Consider the following 21,170-nt stretch of genomic DNA (forward strand, 5'->3'; position numbering starts at 1 on the left):
TAACTGAGGCACGGAGAAGTGAAGTGACTTGCCGACAGTCACACAGCTGACAAGTGGCAGAGCCGGGAGTCGAACCCATGACCTCGGACTCCTAAGCCCAGGCTCTTGCCACTGAACCACATATATCTTTAATTGTATCTATTTATAATGATGCTACTGATGCCTGTTTACTTGTTTTGATGTCTGTCTCCCCCCTTCTAGACTGTGAGCCCATTGTGGGCAGGGATTGTCTCTGTCTGTTGAGGACCTGTACTTCCCAAGCGCTCAGTACAGTGCTCTACACACAGTAAGTACTCAATAAATAGGATTGAATGAATGAATAACTTGGTGAACACCCAAATGACTAAGGTGACTCTCTACAATAGAGGCTTTCAGATGGCCACACTGTTAATAGCGAATGCATAATAGCAAATATTATAAAGAATAATCTTTAGATGCACATAATGCAAAAGGAATTTATAGTTACCCATCGTTTTTTAGCCATATTCACATACAGTGATAAAACCTCACTATCAAAAATAGCTTCAGACCTGAAGAATCATTGTGTGCGTGTGTGTGTGTAAAATAGCTTACCAACACATGGACACTCACAGATACATGCATGTAGTCTCATTTCCATGGATGACACGGATTCTATTCATTCGATCGCATTTACTAAGTGCTTACTGTGCAAAGAGCACTGTACTACGTACTTGGAAAATGCAATGCAGCAACAGAAACAATCTCTGCCCACAACGGGCTCACAGTCTAGAATGGGGGAGATTGACATCAAAACAAGTAAAAAAGCATCAATATAAATAAATAGAAGTATAGATATATACATAAAGTGCTGTGGGAGGCGGGGAGGAGAGCAAAGGAGGTGAGTTGAGGGAGTGATGCAGAAGGGAGGGGAAGCTGAGGAAAACGGGGCTTAGTCTCAGAAGGCCACTTGGAGGAGGTGCACCTTCGGTAGGGCTTTGAAGGGGGGAGGAGCGATTGTTTGGAGGATTTGAGGAGGAAGGGTGTTCCAGGCCAGAGGTAGGACGTGGGCCAGGGGTCTGCGGCGGGACAGGCGAGAACGAGGCACAGTGAGAACGAGGCACAGCACGGAAGAGTGGAGTGTGCGGGCTGGGAAATAGAAGGAGAGAAGGGAGGTGAGGTAAGAAGGGGCAAGGTGATGGAGAGCTTTGAAGCCAATAGAGAGGAGTTTCTGTTTGATATGGAGGTTGATAGGCAACCACTGGAGATCTTTGAGGCGGGGGGGGGGGGGGGGGGGGGGGGGGCTATCTTGTGATCGTGTGTGTGTGTTTTTCTTTCTTTTCATTTGTTAAACGATGGTGGTTTTCCCCAGGTTGAGGGCAGGTTCTGAGAGAATAATAATAATAATTGTGGTATTTGTTAAGCGCTTACTATGTGCCAGCGCTGTACTAAGCACGCTGGGGTGGATACAAACAAATCGGGTTGGACACAGTCCTTGTCCCACGTGGCGCTCACGGTCTCAACCCCCATTTTACAGATGAGAGAACTGAGGCCCAGAGAATTCATTCATTCATTCAATAGTATTTATTGAGCGCTTACTATGTGCGGAGCACTGTACTAAGCGCTTGGGATGAACAAGTCGGCAACAGATAGAGACGGTCCCTGCCGTTCGACGGGCTTACAGTCTAATCGGGGGAGACGGACAGACAAGAACAATGGCACTAAACAGCGTCAAGGGGAAGAACATCTCGTAAAAACAATGGCAACTAAATAGAATCGAGGCGATGTACAATTCATTAACAAAATAAATCGGGTAACGAAAATATATACAGTTGAGCGGACGAGTACAGTGCTGTGGGGATGGGAAGGGAGAGGTGGAGGAGCAGAGGGAAAAGGGGAAAATGAGGCTTTAGCTGCGGAGAGGTAAAGGGGGGATGGCAGAGGGAGTAGAGGGGGAAGAGGAGCTCAGTCTGGGAAGGCCTCTTGGAGGAGGTGATTTTTAAGTAAGGTTTTGAAGAGGGAAAGAGAATCAGTTTGGCGGAGGTGAGGAGGGAGGGCGTTCCGGGACCGCGGGAGGACGTGACCCAGGGGTCGACGGCGGGATGGGCGAGACCGAGGGACGGCGAGGAGGTGGGCGGCGGAGGAGCGGAGCGTGCGGGGTGGGCGGTAGAAAGAGAGAAGGGAGGAGAGGTAGGAAGGGGCAAGGTGATGGAGAGCCTTGAAGCCTAGAGTGAGGAGTTTTTGTTTGGAGCGGAGGTCGATAGGCAACCACTGGAGTTGTTTAAGAAGGGGAGTGACATGCCCAGATCGTTTCTACGGGAAGATGAGCCGGGCAGCGGAGTGAAGAATAGACCGGAGCGGGGCGAGAGAGGAGGAAGGGAGGTCGGAGAGAAGGCTGACACAGTAGTCTAGCCGGGATATAACGAGAGCCCGTAACAGTAAGGTAGCCGTTTGGGTGGAGAGGAAAGGGCGGATCTTGGCGATATTGTAGAGGTGAAACCGCAGGTCTTGGTAACGGATAGGATGTGTGGGGTGAACGAGAGGGATGAGTCAAGGAAGTGAAGTGACCTGCCCCAGGTCACACAGCAGACACGTGGCCGAGCCGGCATTAGAACCCATGACCTCCTGACTCCCAGCCCCGTGCTCTAGCCACTATGCCGACGTTGGGGGTTTCAACCGGGGATGACCGCTGAGTGCAAGCCTTAACTCTGGGAGGGAGAAGCCCTGCCCTTCTGAGAGCGGCATCGTGACTTCTGTTCCGACGAGGGAGTCGAGGTTTTGCACACCTCGGGCCCTGCCAAAGCAGGGGGTCGGAGTCAGCCGAAGGCTCCACAAAAATTCCTGTCCTCACTAACGGTTTCTGGAGGCCTGAATTACCCAAACGAGCTATAACGCTAACCTAACTCTGTCAGTCCATTCCCCGAAAATAATCCGTGCGTATGAGAAATGACTGCCTTACAGTTAGGAAACTGTGATTTAAAATGGATACAAAATATTATTCAATTCTAACAGGAGCTAATAAAGCTCCTCCCTGTAATAGGAGCCCATAAAAAGGCACCCCTTTGGCAGTGATTTGGTTTTTTCTATGACTAATGTAGAACCAAGGCAAATTAACTCAATCATTTCAATTTCATTCAATTAAAAAAGAAGGTCATGTGTGGTTTATGTGATTCAAGATGTATTTTTTCCAATTTCCAAAAACCAAGTATGAAATTCCATGGACCAGATTGTGTTTCCTTAAGAGTTCTTCTGACAGATTTTCTTCTCGCCATATGTCAGGCACTGTTAATATGGAAACAACTCGGTTTCAAACACACAAACACACAAAATAGGCATGTGAAACCCACACAATTTGTCAGCATTCCAATAGTTCCATTTCAGAGGTGTTGTCACATTTTTGCAGAGGAAACTCGGCCTATCCAGGCAGTCTAATTAATGATCACTGTGTTCATAAGGATAATTGTGGAATTTGTTAAGTGCTTACTATACGGGCCATCCACTGTTCTAAGCGCTGGGGTAGATGCAAGGTAATATGGTTGAAAGAAAGACAAACCGGCTTTATCTGTGAATGTGGTCCCGTAGGATTATCTTCTAGAGATTTTATCTACTGTGTGGCCTATCTGTGGCAAATTTCTAAATTCCTGGTTGGTGGATGGGGTGAGGCGGGATAGTCACCTCCCCTCTCCATTTATGCAGAATACTGAGAATTAGTAGTAACTGAAGTTAGCTGTGAACACTAAAAATGACACAGTACGAGTGAAGATTCCCAGCGATTCTTCCAGAGGATACTTAAGGATGCGGCGAGAGAAAAACAGAAACCTGGAACCCGACAGAGGTTGCTGAGATTAAATCAAAACACAGGATTTGCTGGAAAAAAAATAACTAGAAAGCCAAATTCCAGGTCTTTTGAGAAAACCTCTAACACGCCGATTTGAAAGACGCTGTCAAAGTAGATGAACTACTGTTTTAACCCAGAGAAGAGTTCTTCCAAAACAGTGAATAGAGAAGAGAGGCATTTTGAACCGCGAAAAAGAAATCGGTCCTTCAAACTGAACCTTGGACCGTGGTATAAATCTAGCGGCTCTGCTGGGCTCCAAACAAAAAACAAATCTCTAACGCTTTGTTTGTGTTGTGGTGCAAATTACGTATCCACCAGGATGGATGGACTCCCTCCCTCTCTCATGCTTGGAGGGTAGGTATCCACACACAAACACACACACTTTCTGAAATCTGGTAGATGGAATCAAACATTGTGTCTTTTTTGTTTGTTTTCTCATGGTATTTGTTAAGTCTTTCTTTGCGCATCATGCACCGCACTAAGCGCTGGGGTAAGTACAAGGTAATCAGGTAGGATGTAGTCCCTGTCCCACATAGGGCTCACAGTCTTCATCCCCATTTAACAGCCGGGGTAACTGAGGTGCGGAAAAGGGAAGTGTCTTGCTTAAGGTCATAGAGCAGACAAGTGGCAGAGCCAGGATTAGAACCCAGATCCTTCAGACTCCCAGGCTTGTGCTCTATCCATTAGACCATGCTGCTTCTCAACTTGTTTTGCTAATTTCTTTTAGTTACACAGTAAAAAGACACATTTGCTGCTGAATTATTAGCTCTGTATAACTAACTGAAACATAGACGGAGGAGCTGTCATTAGCTTCCAATCATTAGTAAAGAAAAGTTCCTAGGTGGAGGTGATAACAGTTGCGGCAGGTCTTCAGCTGCTAATATTCATTCATGTATTCATTCAATAGTATTTATTGAGCGCTTATTGTGTGCAAAGCACTGTACTAAGTGCGTACAGTATAATAGACACATACCCTCCCCACAACGAGCTTAAATACACTCTAGACTTTGATAGGACAGGCAAGAGTCCCGCCTAGGGTGAAAGAGCTGCGGAAACAGCTGCAAAATGGCTCCCATCACAGGATTAGCCAAATTATGTGGATTCAGTTTGGATCAAGGCACGGATTCTTGCTCAACGGTGGAGTGGAGTTAGGTTTTTAAGTAAACAGCCCCACTACTTGATTCAAGGGTAGGGGAAATGCTCAAGAACTGTGTTTTCTGTTGTGTTTTGTGGCCTTCCTTTAGCTATGGTAGTTAAATGCTCTGGCCTAAATTTCAAGCCCCCTTGCTTGGCATCACGTTTGCTTCTTCTGGCCACCACCAGCAGATCATTTATCAATGCTGGAGCAAGGCCAGACCATTACCGTGCCCTCAAAAACACAAATTAGTGTCAGTGATGAGGACAGAAGCAGATCTGGTCAGCCCTGGGAAGTGGGAATGCGGGGGAGGGGGCCACTGAGCCCACCCTCATGTTAGAACTATGGGGGGGGTGGGCAGGCTGAGTCCTCAAGTGCTTAGGTAAATCAATCAATCGTATTTATTGAACAGTTTGTGTGTGCGGAGCACTGTGCTTAGTACTAAGAACGTGGGAGAGTGTGATATAACAGACATGTTCCCTGCCCGCAAGCTTAGAGTTTAGAGGGAGAGACAGTTATTAAGATGAATAAATTGTGGATACGTACACAAGTGCTGTGCGGCTGAAGATGAGGTGAATAAAGGGTCCAAATCCAAGCACAAGGGTGGGAGGAGAGGAAATGAGGGTTTAGTTGGGGAAGGCCTCTTGGAGGAGATGTGCTTTTAATAAGGTTTTGAAGGTGGGGAGAGTGATGATCTGTCAGATATGAAGGGGGAGGGGCTTTCAGGCCAGAGGCAGGATGTGGGACAGGGGTCGGTGACGAGATAGACAAGATCAAGGTACGGTGAGTAGGTTGGCATTAGAGGAGCGAAGTGCGCAGGCCGGATCGTGGTAGGAAAGCAGTGAGATACGGTTGGAGGGGGCATGGTGGAGTGTGACTACTTGCTTGGTTCTGCCGTCTGTCTCCCCGTTTTAGACTAAGAGCCCGTTGTTGGGCAGGGATTGTCTCTATCTGTTGGAAATTGTACAATCCAAACGCTTAGTATAGTGCTCTGCACATAGTAAGCACTCAATAAATACGAGTGAATGAATGAATGAATGTGAAGTTAGGTGTTGCAGAAGTGGTGAAGTGGCGGTTGGGAGGGGAGGAGGGGGTAAGGTGGGGAACTGAGCTATTAATCGGGGAAGGCCTCCTGGAGATGTGTCTTCAGAAGGGCATAGCTGTAATTTATTTATTTCTATTCCTTCATTCAACAGTATTCATTGAGCGCTTACTACGTGCAGAGCACTGTACTAAGAGCTTGGAATGTACAAATCGGTAACAGATAGAGACAGTCCCTGCCCCGTGACGGGCTTACGGTCTAATCGGGGGAGACGGACAGACAAGGACAATAGCAATAAATAGAATCAAGGGGATGAACATCTCATTAAAACGATAGCAAATAAATAGAATCAAATTATATTGACGTCTGTCTCCCCTGTCTAGAATGTCGGCTCGTTGTGGGCAGGGGAAAGTGTCTGTTTACTGTTGTATTGTACTCTCCCAAAGCGCTTAGTACAGTGCTCTGCACAAAGTAAGTGCTCCGTAAATATGACTGATTGAATGAATGAAGATGGGGAGAGCACTGGTCTGCTGGATGTGGAGTGGCCAGAAAGGACTGTGTCAGAGTCACCAAGTGATTCCGGAGAATGGGACTCAAGGAGGACTAAAATGGAGTTGAGTCTGTTGGAATTAAGTACTTAGTATGGCGCTTTGCACACAGTAAGAGCTCAATAATATGATCGATAATAATAATAATTGACAAATAAGAGGAAGCAAGCTGTTTCAGTGGAGAGGACAGCAGAGAAGCAGCATGGCCTAGTGGATACAGCACAGGTCTGGGAGTTAGAAGGACCTGAGTCCTAATCCTGGCTCTGGCACTTGTCTCCTGTGTGACTTGAGGCAGTAATTTATGTATTTATATTAATGTCTGTCCCCCCACAAAAGACTGTAAGCTCATTGTGGACAGGGAGTGTGTTTTTTTATTACTGCTTGGTATAGTTTACCTGCAGACTGATGAGAAGCGGCACGGTCCAGCAGATAGAGACCAGACCTGGCAGTCACAGGATCTGGTTTTTAATCTTGTGTCCACTCTGTACCAGCTCTGTGACCTTGGGTGAGTCATTTATCTTCTCTGTGCCTCAGTTCCCTCATCTGCAAAACGGAGATTCGATACTGCTCTCTCTCCTATTTGGATTGTGAGCCCCCATGTGCGACCTATCTTGTATCTACTCCAGTGCTTAGTTCAGTGCTTGACACATAGTAAGCGCATAACAAATACCACGGGAGGAAGAGCAGATGGTTTACAGAAACTCTGTCCCTCCCACTCTCACCAAGCCCATCTTCACCTCCCTGCTCAACTCCCTAAATGCCTTAGGCCAAGGCCTGCAGGTCAGCAGACAGGGATAGTACAGGTCAAGCCTCGGGTGGCCAATTGCGGTTTTCACCCGTGACACTTTGGTTTTCAACTGCTTGGTCCCCTATCGGGTAGCGATAGAGAATCAGATGAATTTATGCCCTTTAACAATTTTCGGTACCCAATCTCAGTCAACCAGAATCACGTGGATTCTAATCCCAGCTCTGCCAGCTGTCTGCTGTGTGACCTTGGGCAAGTCACTTCACTTTTCTGTGCCTCAATGATCTCATCTGTAAAATTGGGAAAGACTGTTAGCCCCATCTGGGACATGGACTGTGTCCAACCCAATTAGCTTGTTATCTATCCCGGTGCATAGTACAGTGCCTGGCACATAGTAAGCATTTAACAAATACCACTATTTTATTATTATTATTGTTATTATTATTATTATCTACAGGGACAGAACACTGAATGAGCTACTCACTATACTGTACTGAGCACCTGGACATATATGGCTAAAGTAAAAGTCCATGAGAAGTTTATATCTCATGGGGAAGGCAGACAGATGGAAAACTGTAGGTGTTCGGCACGTGTCCAGGGACAAACAGATATGACTGGCATTAGGAAGACTATGGAAAAATGAATAAATGAATAAATCAAGTCAATAAATCGAGGTGCTGAGGGTAGCTGTTGGGATGACATGAGAGGGGGTGTTCGAGGGACTCTGGAAAATGACACTGTCTACGCAGTGATTCCCAGAAGAATTTTATAGCTCAGATTGGATGATTCATTCTGTACCTACAGAAATATAGCACATAAAAACCACAATACTGAATAACCTTGTAAATCTAGCATCCATGGTAACTCGCACCTAGAATTTTAAAACATAAGTCAGTATATTGCCTATTCGCATTTAAAAACAGAAACCTTCTTTGCTAATAAACTAACACGGTGCATTACGGACCTTAGATCAATCCATCAATGGTAGTTATTAAGCACTCACTATGTGCAGGACACCGTACTAAGCTCTTGGGAGAGTACAATACAACAGAATTAGCAGATACGTTCACTGTCCATGACGAGTTTACAGTCCAGAGGCACCAATTCATTGATAACACTCTGCCCGTGCACATAAGATGCAAACACACACAAACACACACTATATAGTAGTATTTGAACTATATTTGGTGCTTGGGGACTTCAAAATAAAATAAGTGACACATTCCTTGCCCACAGAAGCTTACACTCTGTCAAGGGAGACGTTTGTAAAACATTTATCTTTAGAGTAGTTGAAATAATTAAATGTTCAAGTGAATAAAAAGTGCTTAGATGGGTATAAATAAATAAATAAATAAATAAATGAGTACTAGAGTTGACCGTTGGGATTTTAGAAAATGGGGGAAGTTCTGGGAGATTAATGGGAGGACCTTTGTGGGAGGAAGTGAGATTTCAGGGAAGCTTTGACTCAATCGATCAGTCGATGGTATTTACTGAGTGCTTCCTGAGCGCAGAGTACTGTACTAAGCGCTTGGGAGAGTACGACACAACAGTACACTCCCAGCCCATAAGGAGCTAGTGAGGGCAGAGCTGAGGCCCGTTGGATACGGAGAGAGGGTGAATCCCAAGGCAGGAGAACAGTGCCAACGAAAGGATGGGGGTGGAAGAGTTGTCTGCTAAGAACAGCTAGAGGTTGGCAGATCGATTGTTTGGAAACCCTGTACTTCATCTGCTTATTCTTGACACTGTGTTCGCAAACACGCCCGAGGCTGAACTTCGGTTGTTTTTGTTGTTAGGCTCCGAGGCCCCGAGTTAAGACATTGGCAGAAGAAATTCTCATCTGTCGGGTCCACAGTGGTGGCAAGAAGAAAGAGCTGCAGTTCACACAACCCCGGCGTGACCATCTTTCTTCGACATAACTTGCTTCTGAGGAAATACCTGAGCTATCCTAAGCCCTCTGCTACAGATCTTTAGCAGAACTCTCCCTTGGGGAGAGAGGTGGGGGGAGGTGGGGGGTGAAGAGAGCAAGAGAAAGAGACGGAGAGAGACCAGAGAAAATATGTGTGTGTGTGTATATGTGTTTGTGGAGGCAAACCATAATTAATGCCACATGTGGCGGTTGTCTGGAGTGGTGGTTACCTGTCCACTTAAAAACAGCCAGAAACCATGGCTTTATTTAAGCGATAAGCCAACAGCTGTCAGATGCTAACATTCTGGAGCCAATTACGCAGTCCTCAGTAAGTTTGAGAACTGAGATTTTATTGATAGGCTAGATAAATAAATGTCGTCACTGTTTTCATTCCTTTCGAGTGACATGAAATGGGGACATATTTTCTTAATTAGGCTCTCATGGTATGTGCACTCCGTCAGTCCCAGCAAGCCAACCATATTTTCTCTATTTAAGCCCAGCACACACGGTCAGAGGCGGGGGCGGGCAACCCTGAGCAATCCCAACAGCAAATGGGCCGCAGAGGCAGTGGGTGCCCTAACTGCACCCCAATCCTGAGGATCCGCAAGGCAGTTCAGATCCACATCTCTACATCCCCAGGGAGTGCACTGGGAGGAGAGGAGAGGAAAGGGAAGTCGACAGGAGGCAAAGGAGGGAGGCGAGGGAAGGCCAAAGGAGGCCAGTGGCCAGGGGAGGAGAGTCAAGATGAGGCAAAGGAGGGGAGGAGAGGGAAGGTGCAGGCAGGGGAGTCGAGGGGAGGCGAAGGGAGGCAAAGAGGGAAGGCAAAGGGTGGAAGGCGAGGGGAAACGAAAGGAGGGAAGGTGACGGGAGGGAAGGCAAAGGGAAGGGAGTTGAGGGGAGTAGAAAGCAGGGGAGGTGAGAAGAGGCGAGGGAAGGTGAAGGGAGGGGAGTTGAGGGGAAGCAAAGGAGGGAGGTGAGGGAAGGCAAGGGGGAAGGCAAGGGAAGGCGAAGGGAGGGAAGTCGAGGGTGGGCGAAGGGAGGGGAGGTGAGGGAAAGTGAGATGAAGGGAGGGGAGTTGAGGGGAGGCAAAGGGGGGGAAGTAAGGGAAGAAGAAGGGAAGGGAGTTGAGGGGAGGCGAAGGAAGGTGAAGGGACAGAAGTCGAGGGGAGGTAAAAGGAGGGGAGACGGAGATGTGACAGGAGAAGAGTTGAGGGAAGGCAAGGAGTGGGTGGGGAGGGGAGACGAGGAGTGTGTAGGGGGGATATGGAAGAAGAGGCTGGGGTGAGCCACGGGATGGAGAACAAAACCTGTTGAGGGTAGTTTCCATTCCCTCTTTGAATGCCATCCAATAAAAATGCAAGTTCGATTTCAAGCATAAAAGCAAGAAACCGCCCCCCCCCGCAAAAAAACAACAAAAAAGAAATGAGTTTCCTGAGGAAATGGAAATGTTAAACCCTTGAGCTCTTGAAAATGAAACCATATGTTTATCGTGATGGAGGGGAACTAAAGCAATTCGGGGATTAAATATCTCTTCTAACTGCCACTCTGACTGTCACCACAGGACAGGTCACTTGAAGACACCATGGAAATAAGTCAGAGGTGGCAAAGATTACAGGCTTTTGCTCAGATTTTGAAAAGTTTTTCATGAGCCTTATTCAAAGCAATGAACACGACATCCGAACTCCAAGATCTCTCTCTCTTAAAAACCCATCCAAGGAAGAGGAAATCAGGTGTTCACTTTAAGGAAAAAGATCTCTAAGGTTTTCTGGCCAAGATATTATGGAGACACGATGGCAGTTCTTCAAAACCCACCTCGTAGATGCAGAAAAAAGGGAAACATTTGGTATTTGGTTAGCAACAGCTGACTGGGTTCATATTTCTTGAAGGAAGATATTTTTGCACGATTAAAAAATGGCATATGGCACATTAGACAAACAGACCACAAGTACATTCCACAATTCTGCTGGGCTTTTCCCTCCTGGACATACAAAATGGCTCTTGCCTGTCCCATGTATTCAAAGGAATTAGATCAGACGCTTAAAAAGGTCACTGGCTCCCCACACAAAGCACTCAAAGTTGAGGCAGGCAGAAGGAGTCCAAACTGCCATGCGGGAAGGAAGAACATGAGACAGAGACTAGATAAGGATATTTGAGAGGGGGTACTGCATTGAACTGGTCTTGTTGGGAAAGAAAACTAGATGACTTGTTTGAATCGATCAATCCATGGTATTTATTGAGTACTTAATATCTGCAAGATACTGTTCTAAGTGCTTGGGAGAGTACAGTGCAATATCTTCATTTGTCTGGAACCTGGGGATAACACAGGTTGCTTTAGGCCACCGAGGAGGGCACAGTGGAAGCTTTTCATTCATTCATTCACTCATTCATTCAATTCATTCATTCACTCCCCTTCCCTTGTACCTACAAGAAGTTGGGAGACCTAAGATCGTAGCTGCTCCCTGCTCGATTAATAATCAAAAGCACTTATTGGGCACCTGCTGGGTACAGGACTCTGTGTTAAGCACTTGGGAAACTAAGAATGAGCTCAAGATGGGATCAGAGAGCCTTGGAAACAAAGATAGGGATGAAAAAGAAAGAAAAAATCAGGGTTGGAAGTAAAGATAAGGAGGAAGAATAAAGGCAAAAAGGAAACAGGAGAGCTGGGAGAGAAACAGTTGGTAAGAGTTGTGCAAAATTGCCCAAGTGGGATGTAGGAAGGCATTTTAATAATAATAATAATATTTGTGGTATTTGTTAAGTGCTTGCTGTACTAAGCACCGGGGTGGATACTAGCAAATCGGGGTGGACACAGTCCATGTGGGGCTCACAGTCTCAATCCCCATTATACAGATGAGGTAACTGAGGCACAGAGAAGTAAAGTGACTTGCTCAAGGACACACAAGAGACAAATGGTGGAGCCGGGATTAGAACCCATCACTTTCTGACTCCGAGGCCCGTGCTCTATCTACTACTCCATGCTGCTTCTCGTTTAAACACCACCAGTACCAAATGAGCAGGTGAATGAGGACAATATTTCCAGAAGGTTGTTCCTCCTCAATGGGAAACAAACGTTATCAACTGAGGAGTTTTCTCCCACCTGCCACTAGCTCATCTTCCGTGCCGTAGATATGAACTGCCCGGTTCCGGATTTTAAAGGAGTGGGGAGGAAGGTTTGGAGAACGGGCAGAGGGAGGGCTCAAATCTCTCAGATGAACCGACGACAAGGTCTCCCAACAGAAAACAGCCTGATTATAATCAGTCAGTCATGAACTGGGAATGCGAGATGATAAGCTCCTGGGGCTTATAAAAGGAACGCGGTACCCATCGAGAATGCTTAACCAATCGCCCGGCAACATCTCCAAGATTCAGTTGTTCGTGGCAAAGGGAAGCAGCTGAGGAATTCTACTGCAGCCAATGAGGGGCTTTCCTCCGCCCCGTGTCTTCACCCCTCCCCACCTCCCCCGCTCTATCAGTATAAGTGGCTGCCATTGAAATGAGCACCGGTCGCTATGCCGGTCACTTAAAAAGGAAGTCACCGGTGAGACCACGATGGATCAAACGTGAGCCGCCTCTCCTCTTTAGACCCGTCTGTTTGGATTTCTCGCCCCTCTGGGCTTGAGGGATAACTCTGAGAAGGTATGTTCCAGCGCAGATGACTGGGTTCTTTCCACCCTGGAGATGACCGCTCACAAGAGCTTTGGACACAACGTGGGGAGAAAGGTGACCAAACACAATTTTCCAGGGTCAAAAAAATGGGTGCAGGCACTGAAAACGATCTGCTAGGCGGCAGGACTGTCTATTTGTGTTTGTAGGTGGTGGTGGGGGGTTGGGGGTGAAAGGGCATATAGCTGGGGAAAAGGAAAACCCTGAGATCCACTCAGACCCTCGATTTAACATAGGTTAGCCCCAAAATGACAAAATTGGAAGAATAATGATGATGGTATTTTGTTAAGCGTTTACTATGTGCCAAGCACTGACCTAAGCACTGGAGTAGATACAAGGTAATCGGGTTGTCCCACGTGGGGCTTACGGTCTTAATCCCCATTTTACAGAGGAGGTAACTGAGGCCCAGAGAAATTAAGTGACTTGCCCGAAGTCACACAGTTGATAGGTGGCGGAGCAGGGATTAGAATCCACAACCTCTGACTCCCAATCCCGTGCTCTGGCTACTAAACCATGCTGCTTCTGGAGGCACTAATGAGTCAAAGTTCTCATGCTTCACAACGTTCAGTCAATCAACCAATCAATCAGTGGGATCTATTGAGTCCTTACTATGTGCAGGGCACAGCACTAAGTGTTTCGGAAAATATGATACGACAGATTTGGCCAGGATGATCCCTTTCCCACAAGGAGCTTATTCTACAGGAGGAGACCGACATTTAAGTTGATTAGGGATAGAGAAAGTACTAGAGTTTAAGAATATTTACTTAAGGACTGAGGGGCCGGGGTGAGTATCAAAGTGCTTTAGGGGTAGACAGACGACCGCGAAGTCGTCGCGGAGGGGAGGCTGGATGGAGAAATGAGGGCTCGGGGAGGAGATGTGATTTCATCAGGGTTTTGAAGGTGGAGAGAGCGGTGGACCATCAGATCTGAAGGGGGAGTGTCCTTTCGTTTACCCCAACTCAGGAGGTGGGGGCAAAGGGAGGTGGGAAAGAGAGGAGAGGAAATCATCGCTGGGTAGGCGGAAAACAGCATACGAGGCCCGCTTCACCTGGAGCTGGGAGTTAATGAAGCAAGCCACAACAGGGTAGGACAGGAAGTGGACAAGGGAAACCGGCGGCCAACGCAAACAGCGGGAATGAATGCAAACGGGGCTGTCCTGAGCTGGCGGGGAATCCGGGATCCTGAGTACTCTCCTCAAGTCTGCCACTGAACGACTGGGCTGAACTTCTGAGCCAAGTGACCGGCTCGCAGCTGGGTTTTCACAGCTGTGGAGCCGAAGAGCGACGGCCGGCTTTTTCTTTGAAATTTTCAGATGAAAGCTTCCTGAGAAATGCCATGTTATCAGGGGCTGTGGGAGGGCGGAGGAGCGGAAGAGAAGCTCCACTTGCCTGGATCTCTTCACCCGATAGCCTTTATCACATCCCCTAGGTTCCGGACGTCAACCGGTGGCAAACCGGAGCAAATATTTTGCCTCCTGCCCTGACAGGCACCAGGAAAAGACGTCCCTTCAACTCTCCGTCTCCCTCGCTCTCCAGTTCCCAACTCAAACAGGGCCTAGTTGACTTTGTTCATCGAACCAAAATTCAGCACTGAGATGTCTGACTGCTGAAACCTGTCGACTCCCTCGTGAAGCGCAACCTTGGCTTTCCTTGGCCCCCGAGCAAATGTCTTTAAGACTTCAGGCTGAAGAAAATGGTCACATTCATAAGCGTGTTGGTTTCACATACTCCCACGAGCTCTCCGACAAGAAACTCTCCGACAAGAGCTCTCCGGGGGCTTCTGGCTCGGTGCCGTTTTACAGCAGATATGATATAAATCATTTAAGCTCCACTTGGCTCAGCCATCTACACGTAGACCTGTGGCTTTCTCTCCGGAACGGGTTTAGGAGGATAGGGAGAAGGGGTGACACGCAAACGCCTCGGGCTCCTTCAAGGACAAAATGGCGATTCTTCAAGGCTGACCCTGAATGTCGCTTGGAGACTGGCTTTGTCCAGCTCCGAAGAAAGAGCCCCAACTACAGCATCGTCCCTACCGGACACTGGGACCACTATTCAGGCCCCTGGAAATTTATTCATTTTCCATGGGATCTGCAAATCCATCAACTGGATTTTTAACTCAGTGAAGCGTAACTGCTTCTGTCAGGCCTGATGGCATATGATCTACGCTACACAGGTGCATTATATAAATCTTTAAGAACATAATCTCTGCATGTGGCTAGAGTAAGCACTTTTAACCAAAAAGCCCAATTTCTCATGCATTTCCATTTAAAAAAAAAAATAAAACTGCAAAATCAATTCATCAGCTGGATAACCCAACTGCTTGCCAAGTGCCATTTATTTTAAACTGAGGTAGTCTTCAGTTCCACGACTACATAAAACACATCCAGAGCAAGAAACACTCATTTTTTTTACAGCCTGCGTATCTTACAGACGTCTGGAACCGGTAAGTGAAATTTCAGCTCGGTTCACTAGTCTCTGCTTATGCTTTCTTCTCTTCCTATAAACACAGGATATTGAAATAGAAGTTTTGATAGGTATTTAACTAAGCTAACCTGAGGAGATGCTTGCCAGTCTGTACACACCATCAGTCAATCAATCCATCAATGGTATTTACTGAGCGCTTAATATGTGCAGAGCACTGTTCTACGAGCTACTGGGAGTAATAATAACAACTGTGGTATTTGTTAAAGCGCTTACGATGTTGCCAGTCACTGTACTAAGCGTGGGGGTGGAGACAAGCAAATCGGGTTGGACACAGTCCCTGTCCCACGTGGGGCTCACATTCTCCACTCCCATTTTACAGGTGAGGGAACTAAGGCACAGGCAGTGAAATGACTTGTCCAAGGTCACACAGCGGAGAAGTGGCTGAGTCAAGATTAGAACCCATGACCTTCTGACACCCAGACCAGTGCTCTACCCACTTTCTCTGTCCTCAAAGAGCTTCCAGTCTGTATTAGAAGGCCTAAGCCCACCCATGAGCGGTTAAATCCTGGCAGTTGAGTTAATATGGTAGTATGCACCCATAAAACTGTGCTTCTGGAATGTCCCTCACCAAACAATACCTTTGGATGAGGAGGGATCTCACTGGAACCTTCCTTATTCTATCTTGCTTCCATCTTCCGTCCGGCCTGGAACGCCCCCTGCAACCCTTTACAACCAGCAGATCCCTAATCTCCCCGTCTTCAAAGCCCTACTCGGATCAACTCTTCTCCAGGAAGCCTTTCCTGATTCATCTCATCTCCCTACCCTATTTACCCCCACACTGTCACTTCATCACTTCTGCATCACCTATGCATGAGAGTCCTCACTTCCACTAAGCATTTAGGTACTTATTTCAACCATTCCTTCAGCACCCAGGTACGCAGGTGGTTTCCTCTCATAATTATTTTAGTTTCTGTCTCTCCTGCTTCTATTTTAAGCTCCTGGAGGGCAGGGATCAGGTTTACTAACTCTATTGCACTCTCCCGAGTGCTCAGCGCCGAATCAATCAATCATATCTATTGAGCGCTTACTTTATTAAGCGCCTGGGAGAGTACAATGTAACAGAATTGGTAGAAACGTTCTCTGCCCACTCAATAAACAGTTACTGCCCACGGTAAGCATTTAATGAACACCAATGATTGATATCAACTCTTTGTTTCTCATCATTCACTTCTGAGATGAATGTGGAGATCGAATAATCCGGGGAACCTTGAATCACTTGGGGTGAATTCTCAACTTCCCTCGAAATCAGGGAGAGATTTGTCATTACGCTACTCATAGACTTTATGAGTTTGCTGGATCACCCTTTAAGTCTACTGAAAAGAAAAGTGCTGTTTCTAGAAACCCAGATCCTGTCAGCTATCTGTGTTGCAATGTTGCGCATCCCTGCGCAAGGATGACAAGCAAATACGAGAAGCGTTCCATATTTTTCTACCTCTCCTCCCTTCTCTCTTTCTACTCTCCTCTGCCGCTCCTCTTTCTACTCCCCGCTCCTCTGCCGCTCACCTCACCGTCCCCCGTTCACGCCTATCCCGTCGACCCATGGCCCACGTCCTCCCGCCGTCCTGGAATGCCCTCCCTCCTCACCTCCGCCAACTCATTCTCTTCCCCTCTTCAAAGCCCTACTGAGAGCTCACTTCCTCCAAGAGGCCTTCCCAGACTGAGCTTCCCCTTTTCCCTCTGCTCCTTGTGCTCCCTCTCTGCTCCCCCTTCACCTCCCCTCAGCTAAGCCCCCTTTCCCCCCATTTCCCTCTGCTCCTCCCCCTCTCCCTTCCCCTCCCCTCAGCACGGTGCTTATTTGTATATATTTTTATTACCCCATTTATTTTGTTAATGAGGTGTCCATCCCCTTGATTCTATTTATCGTGATTAAGTTGTCTTATTTTTGTCCGTCTGTCTCCCCCGATTAGACTGTAAGCCCGTCAATAGGCAGGGATTGTCTCTATCTGTTGCCGAATTGTACATTTCAAGCGCTCAGTACAGTGCCCTGCACATAGTAAGCACTCAATAAATACTACTGAATGAATGAATGTGCTGATGGCTTTTTTCCCCCTCTCTGGCAGTTTGACCATTACAGACTACGTACAAACAACCTGGTAAGAGCTCAGGCTAGAGAGTCAGGTGACTCAGGTTCAACTCCCAGCTCTGTCACTGTCCTGCTGGATAACCTTGGGCAAGTCGCTTAGTAATAACAATGATAACTATGCTACGTGCCAGGCACCGTACTAAGTGCTGAGGTGGAGATGCAAATCGGGTTGGACGCAGTCCCTGTCAAACGTGGGGCTCGCAGTCTCAATCCTCATTTTACAGATGAGGTAACTGAGGCACAGAGAAGTTAAGTGACTTGCCCGAGGTCACAGAGCAGAGCCAGGATTAGAATCCATGACCTTCTGACTCCCAGGTCTGCACTCCTTACTGAGCGCTTACTATGTGCAGAGCATTGTTCTATGAGCTACTGAGTAATAATAATTAATAACTATAGTATTTGTTACGCCATGCTGCTTCTTATGCCATGCTGCGTCTTAACCTCCCTGGGGCTCAGTTTCCTCATCTGCAAAATGGGGTAAGACGGACTGTAAACCCCATGCGGGACAGGGACCGTATCCTATCTGGTAACCTTTAATCTACCTCAGCACTGAGCAAACAGTAAGTGCTTAATACATGACATGGCAAAATGAAATATATTGTGAGTCCCTTGTGGGGCAGAGACTGTCCCCCCCTCTAGACTTTCAGCTCTTTGTGGGCAGGGAATGTGCCTGTTACATTGTTATATTGTACTCTTCCGAGCGCTCAGTACACTGTTCTGCACACTAAGTGCTCAATAAATACAACCGACTGGCTAAATCCCAATGTTCAGTACAGTACTCGGCACACCCTAAGTGCTTACAAATACCACTATTATTGTTAGTATTAACACTCTGATTTATAAAAGCAAGGGATCCTTTTTGTTGTCTTTCGGAAAAATTGTCATCCTCCTCCTCTGTCCACTTGTCTCAAATCTGTCACGCTGGGCCAATCTGCCGCGGCCTAAAACAGCCCACTGCTAAAAGCCCAAGTCTGTTAGTCATCTAGATTTTGAAAAGTCAAGGTCCTAAAGTTAGCACATCTACATTCAAACAGAACAAGCGGTGGTGTGGTTTGACATTAAATCAGGGTTGGAAGCAAGCTGGAACCAGCTGAAACTCAGCTCAGGCCACATGGGCCTGCGTTGGGGAGGGGCTGCTTATTGCCCCTCCGCTCACTAGCGGTCACAGTCCTGCCCCTTGGGAGAACTTAGATGTTTCCAAGATGGCAGCTGCCCCTTCGCTGCATCAAAAGGGGCGGGGCGGCCCTGGAGTTGCCATGTGGAGTGTCTCCGCTCCACTGATGTGGCGCCCGTGTGGCTGCCATCTTGGAAAGATCAGCGCTTAGAACGGCGCCTGGCACATAGTAAGTGCTTAACAAATACCATAATTATTAATTATTATTATTTCGGTCTGCCATAGTCTTCCACTCCCCTTTACCTCCCCCGACATCCCAAGTCCTCCCCAAATGAAAGCATCAGAGGATGCTTCTGGAAAGGTTTGCTTATTTATTTATCTAACGGTTGGGGATCCGTGGGACCGTCGATCGCCCTCCCCTTGGCCCCTCCTCCGTCCCCAGGACCCCGGAAGCTGCCGACAGCCAAAAGGAAGAGGGTAACTTGATTATCTCGCATCATCCCAATGTTTAGTACAGCATTTGGCAGTTCGTTAGCACTTCGCGAATACCACAGTGATTATTATTATAAAAGTCCACAAATGAGAAAACTTGCAAAAGATTGTGAACTGATTTTTAAGAATCAGCAAAATACTATGGACTGGCAATTAGTCTTCAGAAGATGGAGGTTTTGAGCCAGTCAGTATCTGGAAAATTTTACCGAAACTGCCTGGTTCATAGCAATCAGAAATGAGGCGGCTCTCATGCTTTGAGAGGATCAGGACACCAAGAGGGAAAAATGAAAACTGCCCTGGCCATTGTGCTTAGCGAATGCAATATTCGCTGAAAGGCGATCTTCATACGCACCTTATATGGAACAAATTTTCCGTCACAGATGGGTATTTTCAGTCATACTCACATTGATAAAATCTCACTGTCAGCAATGTCATCTCGCAAATGGGTAGAACCGCTAACTGTGTATCTTTCTAGGTCATTTCCAGATAGTGGGTAACACAAATCTAGAGAAGCGATACTTTTTAAATCATCATTTTTCACTTCTATAACTACATTAGGGACTGTCCTAAAACCCAGTCCAGATTGACCGATCATGCGGGGCATAATCATTGTGGTATCTGTTACGCATTCATTATTGACCAGTCCATACTGAATGTTTACTCTAGACTTTAAGTTCCTGGTGGGCAGAGAATGTGTCTACCAATTCTGTTGTATTCTACTCTCCCATGCACTCCTCCTCCTTGTAAGTACAATGAGCATACATATATATTAAATATTATGGTATACACAGATATATACACACACAATATTTCCATTTGGCTTTCTTTAAGTTGTATACTTTGTAGCTATTTGAGAGGGTGGGTGTTTAAATCCCTTACGAGTGACTGATGTTCCATTTCACACCGTGTACACGTAAAGATAATGCACTGCTGCTCTGATTCATCTTCATTGAGCAGAGTCTGTCAACGTTCCTACGGCTGTCTTTATGAATCCCGATATTCCCCAAACCGTTGCTTCAGGGAGACAAGCCCTTCTCCTGACTGCTAGATGATGAACTGGTCTGTCATTCGATCTCCCAAAAGTCACAGTGGCTTTCTTGATTCTGTTTTTTCTTTGTCTTTCTATGCATCGCTGGATAGTGCACCGCAGAGATAACAGAATTCAGGGACGGCATTAAGGTCTGCGTCGCCGATGAAAATCTCCGACTGTGCTAAAGGATCTCTGGGAGGAGGCTGGTACATAATTCACGGTTTTCTTCACGTGTATTGTCACGCAACGGCACTGGGCCGACTGCAGGGCTTCCTGTTTGCCCATTTCTCGTGGATGTACCTCAAAGACGGTCTCCAGGCTACGGCAGGGAGGGAAGAGTCTGTCTCCTAAGTGGATCGCTCTTTCTTTCCTTCTTTCTTTCTTTCCTTCTTTCTTTCTTTCTTTCTTTCTTTCTTTCTTTCTTTCTTTCTTTCTTTCTTTCTTTCTTTCTTTCTTTCTTTCTTTCTTTCTTTCTTTCTTTCTTTCTTTCTTTCTCTCTCTCTCTTTCTCTCTCTCTCTCTCTTTCTTTTTTTCTGTCATTCTGTCATTCACATTTATTAAACTCCTATTGTTTGCAGAGCAGAGTAAAATAAAAGCAAAAGATCCATTCCTTGCTGTCGAGCTGGCAATCTAAGAAGGTTCAGAAGTGTAATCTGCTCCAGTTTCCAAAGCCCCAATTGCATCAATCAATCATACTTATTTAAATGGTATTTGTGAAGCACTTAGAAGAGTGCTTGGCACATAGTAAGTGCTTAACAAATACCATCATTATTATTACTCTGTGCCAGGCCCTGAACTAAGTTGTGGGATAGAGCTCATTGTAGGCAGGGAATGTGTCGGTTTATTGTTATATTGTACTCTCCCAAGCGCTTAGTACAGTGCTTTGCACGCCGTAAGCCCTCAATAAATGCGATCGAATGAATGAATACAAGCAAATCAGGTTGGACACAGTCCACATCCCACATGGGACCCACAGTCTTAATCCCCGTTTTACAAATGAGATAACCGAGGCGAAAAGAAGGGAAATGACTCCCCCGAGATGACTCAGCGGACAAGCGGCGGAGTCGGGATTAGGACCTAGGTCCTTCTGACTCCCAGGCCCCTGCTCTAACCACTAGGCCATGCTGCTCAGA

The 21,170-nt window shown here is 46.7% G+C and overlaps 1 protein-coding gene and 1 long non-coding RNA gene across 2 annotated transcripts in view; one reads left to right on the top strand and one right to left on the bottom strand.

Annotated features, from left to right (window-relative positions):
- Window positions 1-21,170, bottom strand: part of GRK5 (G protein-coupled receptor kinase 5) — a 263,650-nt gene that overhangs the window by 87,478 nt on the left and 155,002 nt on the right. The gene's annotated exons all lie outside the window — the stretch shown is intronic.
- On the top strand, window positions 12,565-20,357 carry LOC114817241. The gene is made up of 3 exons (XR_003765088.2): window positions 12,565-12,808; window positions 14,264-15,277; window positions 20,148-20,357. It is a non-coding gene; the product is annotated as an uncharacterized LOC114817241 (long non-coding RNA).

Source organism: Ornithorhynchus anatinus, chromosome 16 (genome assembly GCF_004115215.2).
Source record: "Ornithorhynchus anatinus isolate Pmale09 chromosome 16, mOrnAna1.pri.v4, whole genome shotgun sequence".
Taxonomy (NCBI): Eukaryota; Metazoa; Chordata; class Mammalia; order Monotremata; family Ornithorhynchidae; genus Ornithorhynchus; species Ornithorhynchus anatinus.